Consider the following 8,629-nt stretch of genomic DNA (forward strand, 5'->3'; position numbering starts at 1 on the left):
AGCTTGATTATTGGAGTCTGCCATGAAACACTTAGCCATTCCTTATATCATATTTAATGAGTTAGGTACAAATGAATTACTGATCCACTTTCCAAAATTTTCTTTCTTGTGGTGGATTTGTCTTTGAAATGACAATTTTTTGCCATCTCAATGAGTTTTTACAGTTTCACTTATAATTGTCCATGAATAACTGAAATTTAATACTTTATTTTTAAAAACATGAGAAAAATATGGAAAAAATTTAATAATTGTTAAAATTATGCAGTTAGTATTCAGTGTTCATAATCTAATTCTCTAGTTTTTTTTAGGATTGCTGTATTTAATAATTTAAAAGCAGGTATGGTGGCAATTGGAACTGAAGTTCTTTATTTATTGATCAAGTCACACCGTTAGCTATTCAGTGTTTTTATTTTTTCCCCATTGAATTGACATATGAATCCATTTATTCTACTTTAATGTCATTTCATGATCTGGGTCAAAACTTTGTCATCTAACTCTGGGATCATTGTTGCATGTCAATCCTTTTGGTCCACTTATTTTTTTTTTAATAATTATTGTTTATTCTCCACTAGTTTTCTTCTAAACTTTTCATGCTCAAAATTACAAAACTTAGATTTATTTTCAATAATAACACATTTATTTTCCTGTATTCAGTAACTCTGTAATCTGTCAACAACCTGCGTGCAGGTAAGCACGAGCATATTCATATTCTTTCTGGCATCACAAACTTTTGAATAGTTCTCTGAATGTCCTTTTTGTTTCTGTGCTTTTAAAATTGTCTGGCATGCTTCCCCACCATTTCAGAAAAGTTCAACAACTTCTTCAAATCCATCTGTTATAACACCACCTACCTCAAAAATTTACCTTAAGTTCTTATCTCTGAAATTTACCGTTTATATTTATTTTACAAATTTAACCATAAAAGTTTACACTGTACTAGTAATTGACTTCCTTAATCTTAATGACCCATTATATTCATCTTTTAGCCAAAACATCAAACAACATAACATATAAATATTTTGTAATCTTTTATGGTAACCAGTATACTTCTGAGCTCTGGAATTAAATACTTGTTGACTGATTATTCCATTCTTGGATAGATGAACCCTACCATTATCAATTGGTGAAATTAAATATTACTTAATAGATCATCTCACTCTTTATGTACTTGACTGGACAAGTATTCAATATGATGGTAAAAGATGAATAGGACAAGTCGCCACATGACTTAACTGCCAAATAGTAATATTAAGACACTCAGTAGGATAGGAGCACATATCATTGAAAAATATTCCAGAAAGGTATAAAATAACATATGATGATCTGTAGTGTTAAGAATGTAGAGTATGAATAATTATAGGTGCACAGATCACAAGTTACGGTTCCAAGCCTTTCCAAAAGACTCGTCTTTGATAATCAGTACAGCAGATGAGTTCAGTAAGTCTGCAGGTGCATTAAGACAGTTCCAAAAATAGCTATTACTGTCTGTGAAGTAAAGAAAATTAGCTTTTATGCATTACGAAAAACAGCTGTATGCTATCAGACCTAATTGGAGATTGTTTTAACTATTTTGTTGGAAACAGTTGCAAGAATTCATTGTATCATCTGTGGCATCTGTTGTTATAAATGGCATCTGGCTGCAAGGTAACTGATCTGACATAATTACATAAAAATGGCATTTTTCTTTTTCATGTGTTTATTGGTGAGTTTTGGTGTTGGACATCTGACATATTTTAAAATACGTATTTTTTAAATACACGAGTACAGAATCATCAGTGCAGTTCAGCTTTCTGTTTAGCCTTGCTTTCTACTAGGACTTGACTAAATGTTTTATAAGAGAAATTATGTTATCTCAGAGTGTTTTAGCCACAGGTAATAGGAAACAATGACCACTTCTCAAGCAATTAGAAAGTTCTTTTCTCCTAAGATGTGCAGGGGTGGGGCAGATCCAGAGTCAGTTATTTCCGCAGCTGTGGAACACTGTAGAATATGCCTTTATTTATTAATTCATTCAACAGGTATGTACTAAACACATGTCATGTTACAGGCCTGTTTCTAAATACCTGACTTACATCAGCGAATAAAAGAGTCGTAGATCACTGCCCTGTGAAAATTATATTTCCTTTGTGGGTAGAAAATGAGTAATAAAAACTTGTACACATTAAAAAGTAAGTAGTTTAGAATGCTAGAAGATAATAATGGGGGAAAATGAACAGAGGAAAAAAAGATTGAGAGTCCTGGTGTGCAATTTTAAATAGGAGGAACAACCTTTGAGAAGATGGCATCTGAACAGTTTTCAAGGAGATGAGGTAGTTTGCCAGACACATATCTGGGGGCAAAAATCCCAAGGTAAGATTGTGCCTTACAAGTCAGAAGAACTCGAAAGATGTCAAGAGGCTGTGACAAAGTGAGCAAACAGTAGAGTAGAATGATTTAATTTAAAGAGGGAATCAGGGCTCTGTAGATAATTTTAAGTTCATTGGCTTTTATACAATTTGAAATACTAAGCAATTGCCAACTTTTAATTAGAGAAATGGCATAAATTGATTTAGTGTTTAAAAGGCTCACTCTGGCTGCCACGTAGACAACAGACTAGAGGTAGGTGCGCTGAAGTTAGAAGCAGTGCTGTAGCAGCTCAGCAAGGAAGATGGGGCTCACAGCAGGGGCTGCGGTAGAATGGTCAGTGGGATCTGGGTATATTTTGAAGGTAGAGGAAACAAGCTTTTAAAACAGGTTTAAAACACGTTTGAAAGAGGGAAACCAAGGATGACTCCAGAGTTCTGTATTTCTATCATGAAGAACTTTGATCATTTATGATAATAACAGTAACAGTCCTTAACAAATACCATGGTTAAGTAACATGTGCTTTCTGAACTATTCTTCATAGACTACTTCCCATCTAGCCAAATAAATGTTATTCTTATTTTAAAAAATAAATAATTCGGGTATCATCTGCAAGATGATATAGATGTTAATTATGTATAAAATCCACACAAACTTTAAACACATGAATACACTAGGTACTAGATGAAAATGAAAGCTACACTTGGCCAAATTATCTGTGCCCTTATTTGAAGGTTTGGTTACCATAAAATATTATTTTGAAGAGTTTATGTCTTCTCATCATTTTGGATATTTTAAATATAGATTTTTCTAAGAAAAAGCATGTCACAATAACTTTATAAAATAAAACAAAAAATAAAATTTCCTTACAATACATGCAAATGAGCAATGTTCATTTTACACCTAGAATTTCTCTTTCACTTTTTTATTTCACATTTATAGCTTTCCTAAAGAACCAAACTTTATTAGTTTAACTTTTTGATATTTTTCTTCCCTATCACAATTGTAATTCTATTTCTTACTTTTTGCTTCTTTAAGATTAAATGTAATAAATATTTTTAGGTTTTCCATCCACTAATTCCTCTTCACATAAAACTGATTTATTGAAGTCTACATTGTTTTCTTAATAAATTACTGCATCATTACATTATTTGTGTGTGTTTTCTGGAGATTGTAATTTTAAGGGACAGTTAATGTTCTAATTCGGGTTCCTAAGATTCTTCTTGGATTACTACCTCTAATTTTTTTTCAATATCACTTGCTACACCAATCCAAATGTGATACACTTGCTACTCTGGTACATCTCAAACACAAGTCCAGTCATGTTAATAAGATGTTTGAAATCTCCAAATGAATATTTATCATCATGACAATAATTTTTTTCTTTTTTGGTGATATGAAACATATTTTTCAACGGTATTTGTTTCCATTGACTTTTCAGCCTCATTTCTTGCCGTTTCTCCAGCCACTCTGTTTATCCATCCTCACCTCACTGTCTTCCTTCACACTCGTGCCTTTTCTTGGAAACATTTCCTTTACCAAGCCTGGTTTGTATCTCTGTCATAGCACTTTTCATACTTCATTACAGGAAATAAATAGTCTTAACTCTTCTTTTAGATGTAAACCATCCATTGAGGAGAGGAACAAGGCATAAATATTTGCGATTACCCTCAAAAACAAATTATGATTAGGGGACCAAATGTGATATACAAAATGAATATAATGGGAAATTGTTATGGAAAATAATTATCATTGACTACCACTGGAAGATGGGACACATGGTTTATTTTCTCCCATTGACAATTTTTCCTTTAATGGTTTAAAGGTATTTTCATCAGTACCTATACACTCAGTGGTTGTCCTACCTTCATTTCTTTTAAAGCCTCCAAGTTTCCTAATTACTTAATACATAGTCTAATAACTAAACTGGCATCTTAAAATCCTGAAATTCTAGCTGAAATAATTTCTATTCTGTTGTAAATTAATGTTTGATACAATAGATATTTTGTGAGGGAGAGGAAATCCATAGGGGACTATAAAATCAACTCCTTAGCGCCCTTATGAATAAATAACACAGCTTATTTGGGTGGAAATGCCTAATTTATTTCCTCACACTCTATATCATGTATCTTTTGTTTTGCCTTAATTAGCCTTTTCATAGATCAAAGCTGAACTCAGGCTTTCCTGATTTTTTTTCTCTACCATTGCAAGAAAGGAATGGAAGAAGAGGAAGAATGACAACTGTGACATCTTGATAAAGGAGACTTCAGTATTTAACCAATTTGCATGTCATCAATAAATGCATTAGCACTTGAGCTCCTGGCTTCTTAAACAAACACTTTAATAAGCAGGTGGTCCTGATTGAGTGACCATTTTAGGCACTTACTTCTTTAAACTTTTACAATTTGCTTGAGGCAGGCTGGTGTTGCTCATCTGTTCTGTGGTATCTTCAAGAACAATCAAGCTATTAACTACAAAAAATATTTTTCTAAGCTGTTAAAAATAAAATTTAAAGTATGCACATGTATTTTCATTTAAATCCCACTTCAGATTTGCTCCTTCTTTGTGGTGTAGTATATGTGGTGTGAATGAATTGTTTAAAATAATTCGTATCACGTCATCTCCCCTACTCCGCCTTACATACACACCCCTAATACCTCTCCTTGACATTTCCACGCTTTTCATCATGCTGTGTTTGTATAATCCCTTCTACCTCTCCTTCCAGACTTAATTTTATCACTTCCTTTACTGAGATTTCACTGATCATTCCCCAGCCCAAATTAGCCATTCTCTTTCTATATTCCCACAGCATTGCATTCATAATGGCTACACTGAATTGCAAAACTGAGTTATAACAGAAGCAGATGCCTTTACATGCTCGTTTCTGATATAGGGCAGGAATTCTTTTGAAAGTGGAAAGACATAATTTAATAGTTGTATTCATTTTTGCTATTTTGTCGCCTAGTGAGTATGTGTGTGTGTCTAGAGAAATTAATTTAAACTAAGATTTAACTTGGAGCATAAATTCAGAGAACACTGAAGAAAGGAGTAGAAATACAGCTTCTGATTCTGTGTGAAGTGCAATTTGTGTACCAGGAAAAAATACAGCTTCTGTAGTTAGAGATGTCTACTATAAAATTGTTCTTATTCTTAAGAACGTGTATAAATCTACATTTCTGTGCGAAGCTCACTATGTGAATATTTGAGGCATGGTAAGTACAGAACTAATATTAGGGTGAGTAACAGTGGTGTAATAAAATGCATTATTCATTAAGAATAAATCACTTTTGAATAAAATAAATAAAAATTCTAGAAGCATAGGTAAATGGATTGATCTCTCCAGCAAGGAAGAAAATTTCATGTTTAATAATGTTTTTTATTCCTCCTAAGTTGTCATTCCGCTGGATTCTTCCTTAAAACTGAATCAAGTCACCCTGATTCTCAGAATTTTCAAGTATTTAGAGCAAAGAAAATTAATCAAAGGAAAAAATTAGTAAACACTAAGTATTGTATTTATCAAATAGTTAATCTGTACCAGGCACTGTGCTAGAGATACTTTATATTTGTTCCCTTTAATTCTTAAAATAGTCTTATAAGGCTAAAAATAAGAAAATACAGGTTGAGAAAATGTAGGTGTTTTGTTGAGGTTGTAACAGCCTTGAAAGGTTATAATCAGGAGACACAGTCAGGTCTGAGTAAGCCCAAGTTTTAAGAGTTCTGCTGAATCTTGTCTATGCCAAGAAAGAAATAAGCCTGAGTACTAATGTTTTAGAGGACATTATCAATTATATCCCCAGAAATTGATTTATAACCTATATTCTTGTCAACTGTGTGTGAGGGTTCTTGAATCTCCACTTCTGGTCTATACTGAGTATTCTCATATTATAGTCTTACTTTTAGTTTATGAAACAGTTATTATTTTTTAAAATGCCAATAAATATAAAGATAAAATGTAAGGACACCACTCACGTAAATCTAGTTGACATTACAAAATAAAGCATGGATGTGGTTATAAAATTGAAACAGGGAAGGCATAACATGAAAATATGAAAGTATTTCTGTCCACCCACTTCAGAGTTCGTCATTCACAAAGTAACTTTTTAAGAATTACACATTATTTTCCTGAGTAATAATGCTATGACTGTTTAAGCACATTTTTCTATAAATTAACTTATTCAGTTATCTTTTGTGAAGTTTATTAATTTCACATATTCCTTTTGTATTTGTCTAGCACATACATTCTACCTCATTCTTCTCAACTGTTTTATTTTTTAATTTACTATAAATTCACTGATTAGCATATAATAAATGTTTTGGTTGAGTCTGTGATTTGCTGTTAAATCATTACTAGAATCAAATGTTTTTGTACATTTTCCTTGGCTGATTTATATAAGTGAGTTCTCAGGAAAACTTCCTAGTTATGAGATTATCAGGTCAAAGAGTGCAAACCTATTAAATGTGAGACAAACTATCCAATATTCATACACAAGTATTTTATAATAAAATGTTGCTCAGCATGTGAGAATGCTTGATTCTGCACAGCCTTGCCTGCCTTGGATCATGAGAGAATTTAATAATTGCCAAAATTCATGTGGTTTTCACCTTGACACAGAGGTACTGGCTGTCATTTCATGTGAGTATTGGATATTTATAATTAGTTGCTTAATGTAGATCACTGTACTGTGAGGTATGGGGGGGATATAGTTCTCTGTGCAAATTAACAATATTTAATCTCTCCCTTTTATACATAACACACAATCAATTAATTCTATTAGCCCTACTTCCAAAATGTTTCCAGAATCAAATCATTTATCATGACCTACATTCATCCTGTCTCATCTGAGTGATTATGACATCCTCTACTCGTATTCCTGAGAGAATAGCTATTGTAGTACTTTTAAAACATAAGTCAAATTATGTCATTACTCAACATCTCATTCTGAGTAAAACCTAGAACCCTTAGATGGTGTACGGGTATTGAGTCATGCGGTCCTGGACTGTCCTTTTGACTTGGTGTCCCCCTGCTCTCCCGCTAGCTGGCCTCCTTGCGCCATACCCCGTCAAGTACCCCTCCATTTCAGGGTCTTCACGCTGGGGGTTTCTTCTGCTTGGAGTGTTCTCTCTCACATACCCAGTCCCTCCCTCCTTTCCTTCAGCCTTGTAAAGCAGTTCTTTGCCATCCTGTATAAAGGAGCAGTCCCTCAATAACACTCTTTGTCTTGCTGTGGTATTTTTTATTATTTATGTAACAACTCATTAACACCTGAAATATCATGTGTTCTTTTCCATATGAATCAATTCTAACTTTAAAAACAGAATCATAAGTGTTCTAAAAATATAGTAGAGAGAATACATACATAATGTGTAAAATATTTAAGTCATTGAGAGGTGATGATGTTTCTAAACAGAGAGAATGGGATCCTGATTTCTTGATACATTCCCCATCACTGCTTATTGAATGATCTCTCCTTTCCCCACTAATTTGAAAATACCACTTTCAGTTCTTACTGAACTCCCACATCTATAGAAAACTATTTTGGGTCCACTTTATTTTAAACTAAATTGCCATGTATGTTTGGATGTACTTAGGGCCATAACTTTGCACATTGCCAAATTTCCCCTCAGAAAGATCATACCGACTCACAACTCCAGCAAGGTCTGTTTCCTCATACCGTTACCAACAGTCAGTAATTTACTCTAAAATATATTTTCTATGTGAATATGCAGATCTTTGATTGCTTAAGGCAGGGATTTCATATATATGTGCATACATATGAAAATTATATATATATGAAATTTTATAATATATATTTATATTGGCTTTTAAATATAGATATGCACTCCTTACATGCTAATCATTAATAATTTTGGTCTGTTGTAATGGAAATACAATAATTTTATCATTTGAATTGTGCCTTTCAACCTTATATATGGAGTTTTCTCAATATCAACTTCTAGTTTATAGCAAAATTCATAGATTTGAAGTAATTAGAAATCTTGTACATCATTATAAAATGTTGATTTAAATATTATATTATTCAAGATATTTATATTATGATTTCACGTATTATTTTCTAAGATACATTTTTTTCCATGGACCTGGATAATTATTATTATTCAGCAGTGAGCTCCTGAGGCTCCAGATTTAGTCTGGCTCAGATTTGAATCTTACATATGATATGCATAGCTTCATGAAATTACTTCACTTTCTTTACCCTCTATAGTCTCATCTTTATAACGGACTTTAAAAAGTATCAACAAAGAAGCATTATTTGTTCTGTTAAAT

Source organism: Camelus dromedarius, chromosome 8, assembly GCF_036321535.1.
Source record: "Camelus dromedarius isolate mCamDro1 chromosome 8, mCamDro1.pat, whole genome shotgun sequence".
NCBI classification, from domain to species: Eukaryota; Metazoa; Chordata; class Mammalia; order Artiodactyla; family Camelidae; genus Camelus; species Camelus dromedarius.